This window comes from Nematolebias whitei, chromosome 22, assembly GCF_014905685.2.
Source record: "Nematolebias whitei isolate Nwh7 chromosome 22, NemWhi1, whole genome shotgun sequence".
Classification (NCBI taxonomy): domain Eukaryota; kingdom Metazoa; phylum Chordata; class Actinopteri; order Cyprinodontiformes; family Rivulidae; genus Nematolebias; species Nematolebias whitei.
The window spans coordinates 11,788,776-11,798,510 of NC_056519.1; the positions used below are offsets into that span (position 1 = coordinate 11,788,776).

Sequence of the window (9,735 nt, forward strand, 5' to 3'; positions counted from 1 at the left end):
ACAATATAGCTAAGAAAAACAAAGATAACGTTGAAAAATAATTCAAAACCTTACATTATATTATGTCTGAGTATCTGAATATTATTTGACGTATCAACATAGAGCAAGACATATTGTCCTGAGACTCCCACTTTCTGTATTGAACGCTTTTTGGACTCCCACTATAGTTTTTATTTGAAAGATTTTATAGCGTTTAAAGGTCATTTTAATATTGCTGTTTTTAGTTTATATTTATTTTTAGTCCCTTTTTTAATCTATGCTTTATTCTCTCGAGATTGCAAAATGTAAAGTGACCCCTGTGGGTCCATCCTCGGTCCCCTTCTATTTTCTTTATACCTACTGCCACTGGGTGCCATTTTCCGGACCACAACATACACTTTCACTTCTATGCCAATGAATGTCAAATTTACTTCCCCCTAAGACACAATGGTACACTCTCTATTCACCCTCTGCTTGACTGCCTGGCTGACATCAGAGACTGGATGGCTTTAAAATTTCTTAAGCTTCAATGAGAAGTCATATTTCCTCACGACACAATCATCAACCACAGCATTGACCTTTCCGCACTAGCCCCGTTAGAGAAACAGAGTCACTAATCTGGGAGTGATAATCCTTGAAATTTAACAGTCATGTAAACATGATTGTTAAATCCTGTTTTTTCCAGCTGAGGCGGCTGTCTAAGCTGAAGCCCATATTGTCCAAAAAGAACCTGGAGACAGTAATACATGCATGCTTAACATCCAGGCTTGATTACTGCAACTCGCTCCTGTTTGGTATCAGTCAGAACTCCATTTCGTGACTGTAACTGGTCCAAAATGCGGCAGCCCGACTTTTAATCAGGTCTCTCTTGTAAATGAGTCCTCGAGGCTCAATGGGATTTACCTGTCTAAATAAAGGTTGAATGAAAAAGCCAGTACAGGCAAAAGAGAGCACATTACACCTGTTTTGGCCTCCCTGCACTGGCTACGATTCACTTTCGTATCCAGTTCAAAATGCTCTTGTATGTTTATAAATCACTTAACAGCACTCCTCTCTCACTGATCTGCTGCAGCCATATGTCCCACCACGTTCTCTGAGGTCAGCAGACCAGTTACTTCTTACAGTTCCAGGAACCCGTCTTAAGCTCAGTGACAAGGCCTTTTCTGTCGCAGGCCCAAGACTTAGGAACGCGTTACCTCTGCTTGTCAGACAGGCCCCCTCCCTCAGTTTTTAAATCCTGTTTAAAAACCCACTGCTGTTCTCTGGCTTTCAGCACCGTATGATCTGTGTTGAACCAGTATGCATCATACTGTATTAGTCTTTATGTTATCTGCTATTATTTTGTTTCTATATTTTGATTTTACGTTGTGTTGTGTGCTTTGCCTGTTTGTACAGCACTTTGGTTAGCCCCGTCGCTGTTCAGTGCTTTATAAATAAAATGGTATTTAGATTTACAAACCATACTTGATGTGCACGTTTATGAATTTGTGTGTATACTACACTTACGAGACGTAAAATTATCTTTTAATCTAAATCATAAAAAAAAAAGGCTGATTTTTTTTTTAATTCCACAATTTTGGACTTTTTAATAAAATATTTACAATAGGTTAACTTATAAATTTGCTTTGAGATTGCAAAATTTATAGGAACATTCCTTGAGACTAATTATTGTTTGTTTATAACTCCCGTGATGAACCCATAAGAACACGTTAGTCTTCTACTCCTAATCTACACAAAACTTTTGTTTTATGAACTTGTTGGAAAACAAAAGTGAAACAAAATACATTTCAATATTTTATTAGAAATCAAAGCAAACAAAAAGAGACAATGTGTACCCGCCACATTTCTATTCAAAACGGTACACACTTATTCAAAACATTACGACCAAACCCAGTGGTAACTCAGTACAAGTACAAAGTGGTGATCGTAACTGGACGGACTCAAGTGTTTTCCTTTTCAAAAAATTTAAACCTTAGTAATTTTAACGTGTTCAATAAAAATGCTGGCATTTGCAAATACAAATAAACCTAAATATCAAGAGTTATTTGAAATTCTAAAACGCACTTTAAAAACAGCCTTATTCTAAATGTAGTCACGTTCAAAGTGGCTTCATTACAGCAGATGTCAGTCAGGCTTCTCCATCTCGTGGACGTGGCACTTACCTTCAGAGCTGTGGAAAGAAGCTACAACTCAACTGTGATTTGACTGTAGCTACTGCTTTAGTTCCATTTAGTGTAAAAACAGACAAGCCAATCAAATGGCCATTAAAAAAATAAATCAAAATATAGTTTTTAATCATAAATAACTAATTTATTTTTTTCACTAATTGGCCAGAGATGTTTAAACATCGTTTTAAAACATTAAAACCCTCAATTTACAAAATGTTTCAGTCTTCTTACAGAGTTTACAGGTTGCAGAAGTGTTCTGAATGACATTCATGGACATAAAACATTGTGAAATTTCTATTAAAAAGAGAAAAGTTGCAGGAGCACCACCTGGAAGTTAAAACTTTCAAATGTGAACAAAGTGATTAACACCTTTCAGTGAAATTCTTTCCTGGTTTTCAGTTTCAGGTTAGAATCACAACTTTTACATTGATCAGATACAGTCCTCATATTAAGACATGAATGTGAAGTTACGACAGAATACTAAAATAATATGACGAGTGCTCATTTAATCAGCAGCACTCTCTGAGAGTTAAACCTCTACAGGTGCACAGGTGATTTAGCGTTAAAAACAAAACAGGCATTTATTTTTCCATACTTCAAAGAACTACTGATCATACTACATTGGAGCACTACATCCGACATTCGTTAGTATTTGTTATTTACCTGTACTTTAACGTCATAAACAAATGTAGCTTTACAATTCACCTTTCTTTTCGTACTGTAACAGAAGCAGTTCATTTACTTTGTAAATTCATGTCAGTGAATAAAAAGAGAAATCTTACTATTTTCCAAAGCCGCTACTTTAAATGTGATAATTGTTTGAGTAACAAATAACCGAGTCACAATCTGACAAATATGCATCAACAAACGTGCTGCCTTGGATGGCTCCCGTCACACCTGACATGTTAAAGGGATAGTCTTTATTTTTTTACAGTAGTATTTATCAGCCACAGCATCAGTCAAAGAGCACAGTCTGAAAAGTGTAGAAATCTTTACCTAGGCTAGGCTAACGACTAGCCACAGATAAATGCATCAGTCCACCGGAGCAGTAAAGAAACATCTTGTGGGGGGCACATGTTCAGCAGTCAGGACATCAACATTTAGCTGGTCCATGATCGGAGCACGTCATAAAGTGGGTGTTACTGGTTAAACCAAACAAACAGCGCAGAAATAGTTGTATAATTAGCCAATATATCATTTGTCCACACTGCTATGGTGTTTGTAGAAAGACTTGTTTCATAAAGCTCAACTATATAAAACAGGTCTTTTCCCCTCCATGCTCTGTACTAAATGCCTGATGTTATAGCCGATAAAGTATTATTAATATTTGACAAAACATCACTTAAAAACACAATCAAACTACTCTTTTAAAGCTGTGGTGCAACAACTTGTTTGGATTGATTTTACACTTATGTAACTTTTTGGTTCCATTTTAGGCAAATTAGAAAAAGATGGAATGATTTTTAGAACCCGTTCATGAACCGCTCAAAAAAATAAAGAATGGTAAATTAAACGATGGTTATTAAACGTAACAATCGTATTGTTCACAGTAACACACTACAAACACAGCTTGGTGATGGCCAGTTTTGGAGGCCATTAGGTATAATTACACAAAAATAAACGGTCATATAAAAACAGCAGCATGTTTTTTTTTTAGATTCACCATATTTGGTTTAAAAATGTGAGAAAATGTCCTTGAAAGGCATTCTGACAATCAGAACCCACTGATGTCCACATCTATCCGTTAAAGCACCTACAGAGATTTTGTCCAATTTGTCTTACCTTGAAGTTTTGTTTTTTTCCTCCCATTTGGCCAAAAATAAAACAAAAAAACAAAAAAGGACAACCACTTGCGTAGTGAGCTAAAAAGCATAATCTAAGTATTTCGATGCAAAAACATTTTAAATCCCAGAAAAATACATTTAATATAAATGAACCAAACTTGAAGAGCAATTCACCAGATGAGTGTACCTCAGTAAACGTTTTTATTACACCATCTAGATTTTAATCAAAAAAGCAGACATGTACAAACATACTAACCAGAAAGAATAAGAGAATGAGAGGGAGAGGAGAAAACACCAAACACGTTCCCTATAAAAATGTCTCTAAACTCAGTTTACACAGTACAAGCCAAAGAAAAATAAAAAGTAATGTTTGTGCCTTCAATCAGAGGATCACATGGCCATTTTATTGATTCTTTGCAAAAACGGAAAAGCATCACACATACTCGTTTATGTTAAATAAAACAAAAGTAAAAGCACTGCTTGGAAAGTTTCTTTTCTTACAAATTTAGTTACCATGAGTGGAGATGTTCGGACAACAAAGCCTTTGCACATGTGAAGCTCTTCCATCCACTGCTCTTAGTTAGGCAGACAACAGACAGAGAAGGATGGGTGGAGAAGGAAAGGAGAAATGGAAGGGGGTGGAGGAGGAGACGGTGGCTGTTCCTCCTGTCCGGTCATGCACGGTGAGCGGGGTGGAATAGTGCACTGAAGCTCCTCCTTTTCCTTCCATTCTTGATCCCCGTTAGCTGAAAGGTGTCAAAACGAAGGGTGCAGTTTGGTTTCGAGCCAACCCAAAAGTGAACACTCTCTCCTCCCACGTCACCATAAAACCTCTAAACACGTCGTTCGCCAAGGCTGGGGTCAATTTACCATCACTCTGAGTCGAAAAACACAAGCTTGTTTATGTACACAAACTTCTTTAGCATGAACTTCTTTCCGAAAATTAGTCAAATAAATGTTAAAATACTCATTTATGAATTTAGGCTTTATTTTAGTATTTCAGTTGATTGTGAATTACACCCAACCCTAGCACAGACACAAATAATTATCATGCACATCTTTCCACCTTATTCCTGGGGGCTCTACTGCATAAATGATTATGGAGACAACTTCCTGTTAGACACCGAAGTAGCAATAAGCATTGGTTAACCATGGTAGCGGAGCACGGACCGTGGTATATTTGAAAGTGATTTGCATTTAGTTTAGTAGCTAAAATGCCGTTTTTGTTTTGTTCTCATTTAACCATAAAGTTTACTAAAATAGCCGTGCTGAGTTCAGGTATACGTGTTCTCGGCTGCATGAGCAACCAGACCGAACTAAATCAGTGACTACAACAACAGGGTTTTGATCATGGACCCAAAACAAATAAAGTGTTCCTGTGAAAAGTGGTATAGTTTCCATCTCCCACCTACAGATGACGACTTAAGAAGAACGTGGCTGAAAAATCTGAACTTGGAAGAGACCACCCAAAACACTGTGTGCTCATTTCACTTTGCTGACAAACGGCCGAGGGAGGAAAATTTACATAGTACTTTGTGGTTGGGCTACAATAAACCACCGGAGAAGAGACGCCAGATCCACTGATGATTTTCTCTGCAATTAACGCAGGCTCAGTGATGCGTTACTGTAAGGCTTCGGCTGGGATCTACGTCTGCTTTAAGGTAAATTGTGTCCCACCTCTCAACAAAACGTGACCGATCTTATTGCTGTGTAGATACAGTAACAGTCAACAATGGTGTACCACAAGGCTCAGTCTTAGGACCCACCCTCTTTACAATCTACATACATAATGTAGGTAAAAACATCCCTAATGCATACATACATTTCTATGCTGATGACACAGTTGTTTATTGTCGAGCTAAAACTGTTGCTAAGGCTTTCCAGCTTTTGAAATCTGCATTCAACATCATCCAGACAGATTTGTTCCGCCTCAAACTTGTCCTAAATGCCGACAAAACCAAAGGGATGCTTTTTTCAAATAGGAAGTTGGTCCCAGCAGTTCTTCCTCCGATTGTATCCTCAAATGGTGTCCCCATTGAGTTTGTTGATTCCTATAAATATTTAGGCATCTTGGTCGACTCACATCTCTCTTAAGCTCCATGTGAAAAACCTAGTAAAGAAACTGAAAGTTAAACTGGGTTTCTTTTTCAGAAACAGATCCTGTCTAACTCTGAATGCAAGGAAACGCCTTGTATCTGTGACTTTCCTTCCCTCCATTGATTACGGTGACATCATTTACACGAACGCTCCTACAAGAACCCTGCAGATGTTGGATGCTGTCTATCATGGTGCACTAAGATTCATAACTGGCTGTGATTATCGTACCCACCACTGCACCCTGTATTCACTGGTTAACTGGACATCATTAACTTCACGCAGACTCTCTCACTGGTACATTTTCATCTTTAAATCACTTCTTGGTCTGCTGCCTTCATACATCTCCTCCTACATGTCTCTGCGCGAGTGCAGCTACAGCGTGCACTCTCAGGACATTATTACCTGCAGTGTTCCCTCAATGAGGACTGAACTAGGCAAGAGGGCCTTCTCCTACTCCGCTCCCGTTTCCTGGAATACCTTACAAAAACTATTGAAGCTCTCGACCATGACCTCTCTAAGTGTCTTTAAGAATCTGTTGGACTCCTGGCAGGGACCAATGCAGACATGTTCCTGTTTTTAGTTTTCTACATTCGCCTTAGAATTTAGCTGTTTTTTTGTTACCCTTTTCTTTTAGGCATTCTATGTGTAAAAAACAAACAAACAAACAAACAAAAAAAACACCTGGAGTATGACTTTTTATAACAGTCTATTGTCGCTGTTGTCTATTGTTGTCATCATTCTTTGTTGAAATCAAGTCTCTCTTGTAAATGAGTCCTCAAGGCTCAATGGGATTTACCTGTCTAAATAAAGGTTGAATGACACTAATACTGGGGATGCACGATATTGGATTTTTGGCTGATATCCAATATGTTAAAATTAATTTGGCTGATAACCAATGCCAATATTTTTTTCCCTAGACCGACTCTGTTCACAAGCAATAAGTGAAAAGCACATAAGTAGTAGCACATTAACAGATATACTTGACAGATTCTTAAATTAAAAATCAACTTAAAACAGAAACCTTTGATATCTGTGAGTTTTGATGGAATGGCCGATGTCCGATATTTAACTTTATCGCCAATATCGGCCAATACAGATACCATGCCGATAATATCGGGCATCACTAACTAATACGCCTCAGAGCTTTTCAGTTTGTTCATCGCTTCACTGTCGGAAGCAACCGAGTCAATTAAGTAGCTAAATATGCTAGTAGATGTAATCTCTGGCCACTTCTTCAGGTCGTCCTCCCACCCCTTGTCTACACGGTAAATGGACTGTACTTATATAGCACCTTTCTATCATATTTCAAGATACACAAAGCGCTTTACACTACAATCTGTGTCCTCAATTACACATTCATACAGCACTGTAATAGCTCTACAAAGCTAATGGAACAAATCATTCTAATGAGACTAATCAGTGCTTTAGATCACATTCATACACTGATGGGACACACATCAGAGGCTATAAGGGATTCAGTGTCTTGCCCAGGGACACTTCAACATGTGACTGCTGGTGGATTCGAACCCCCAACTCTTGCATTGGAGGACGACTGCTTTAACCACTCAGCCACAGCCGCCCCTACATGTTTAAATTAAATCCACATTGGTCTGAAGAACTGCAATAGCTTGTCCTGTTCGCACTAAAAACAAATGCTGGTTCTGGTCTAAGCTGGAAGTTGTGTCCATAATTCACACAAGGCAGCATGGGGACTAGGAATAAGTTGGATAGAATCATTCTGAATTTTATTGACATTTACACACATCAGAAAACAGTGTCATCAGCCGAGTCTGCTTTGGTCAATAAAACACATTTAAACTACAAGCATGTGGTGTAAGTTATTAATTTACACCACACAGATGTAACTTTTACTAACACTTTGAGTTACATTTGGAATTGTGACATACATAAATAAGATTTCAATATGTTACATGTGTTTTACGAGTAGCAATTGCTAAAAGACTTGAAATTCAGTTTTGCTGTTCACGGTTTGCAAATAATTTTATTTATTTTTTACTTTTAAGTAGAGTAAAGCAATTTATGGAACAAAAAAACAAACAAAAAAAAAAAAGCCTGTCTACAATAACGAAACACAAATGATAAAAATAAAATCTCAAGTTTTACTAGCTCTTGAGCGCTTTTCAAGTTAAGGACAAAACAAACAAACATATTTTCATTTGATCCAAATTCATCTATAGCCAGTCAAATGTAAATTTGATCTATTAGTTAGCACTTTTAGAGCACACTGAGGTTGTTTTTTATTTTTACAACTCGTATGTTGGGGATGTAATATACAGAAAAACGCAAAGTTTTAACTGAAGTGCTACGAATAGATGCAACAATGACATTGCAAAGTGAATCAGAATACAACAAGACAAAAACAGCCACAGATAAAGGCACTTATTGGAGTCAGTCATAGCAACCCAGTGGACTAGAAATTCAGTTTTTTTTCTTACATACAACAAACGTTATGTCACTGCAAACAGTTCAAATTGAGTAATGGGATATTTTATGCTCACACCAGATAAAATCCAGTAAGTAATGTACAAATACCCCAAGACAGTCCCTCATATATTAATTACTGCAGCACTGTCAGTAAAGCCCACAAATCAGAGGCATCATTTAAACAGCACACTGAGAGGAACGTCACATTTTTCAGGTGAAATGACAAATTATAACACTGTCATTTCAAGTTTGCCAACTAGTTCAGATTCTTGGGGGAAGTTTAGCTTTGCATGGCACAGAGATGCTAATATTTACATCAAAAGACAGGAGTACAAATCTTACATAGTTTAAAAGACTCAATTTCATACTGGAACTCACTTTTGCTTTGGAAAAACCAGCTGTTTATACAGCTGGAGACACATTGTAGCTCATTTTCACCACATTTTACATGACAGTAGTCAACAGGACTCTTTCTACACCCTATCAAAGACTAATAGTCATCAAATTAACGAACTTAGGTTTTCTTATGAAAAAAGAATTTAATGTGCAGCAACGGTAAATGAGATGGAGCCAAACCAGGGTCAGACAGTTTATAAGTAGTTTAATCTCAAAGTAATTGCAACTGTAGCTGTAATTGACGGCCAATTGAAAGTGTGACCCATTTTGTAGTGGAACTGGAATATTTTAATCACTGGCCATTGTGGCCAACATTAGGAAAAAAAACATTCAGCATCAAACTGGGCTGCGACTGTTGATGAACATTCATGAGTCTTAACACGTTTGTGTGTGGTTCTTGTGAGTCAGGGTAGCTTAATTGATTTCTCAATATGTTAAAATTTGTACGACAAATGTTCCGTCAAAATAGGGATATCGCAGGCATTTCAAATCTGTTTTAATTTAGTTTCTGTAAATTCTAGAGTGCTAGAGCTGTATTTCGACAACTGCAGTGGAACTTGCCTTATAACAGAGGTTGCAACCCCAAATGTCCAGGTGTAACTACACCAAGAATAAACTATATATATTAATTTCCAAATCTGATCAGCTTAATTTTTTAAAAGTGTACACCAGTAGAATATACTGTATTAAACCTAAGAATCGCTGCCAAGGTAGGTACCCTGATGCATGCTCAATAATCCAGGTAGAAAAATCTAAAAAAAAGGTAAATCTGGTCCTCTGGACATTCAAAAAACAAAGCAAAACAACAACAACAACAACAAAAAAAAAAAAAAAAAAAAAAAAAAAAAAAAAAAAAAAAAAAAAAA

At 37.2% G+C, this 9,735-nt stretch overlaps 1 protein-coding gene across 1 annotated transcript in view; it reads right to left on the reverse strand.

Moving 5' to 3' along the window:
* Positions 1–4,143: 4,143 nt before the first annotated feature.
* The window catches only part of cpsf6 (cleavage and polyadenylation specific factor 6), a 20,177-nt gene continuing 14,585 nt past the window's right edge, over positions 4,144–9,735 (reverse strand). Inside the window, exon 11 of the mRNA XM_037696277.1 lies at positions 4,144–4,677. The gene's annotated coding sequence lies outside the window, so the exon portion shown is untranslated. The remainder of the gene's footprint in view (positions 4,678–9,735) is intronic.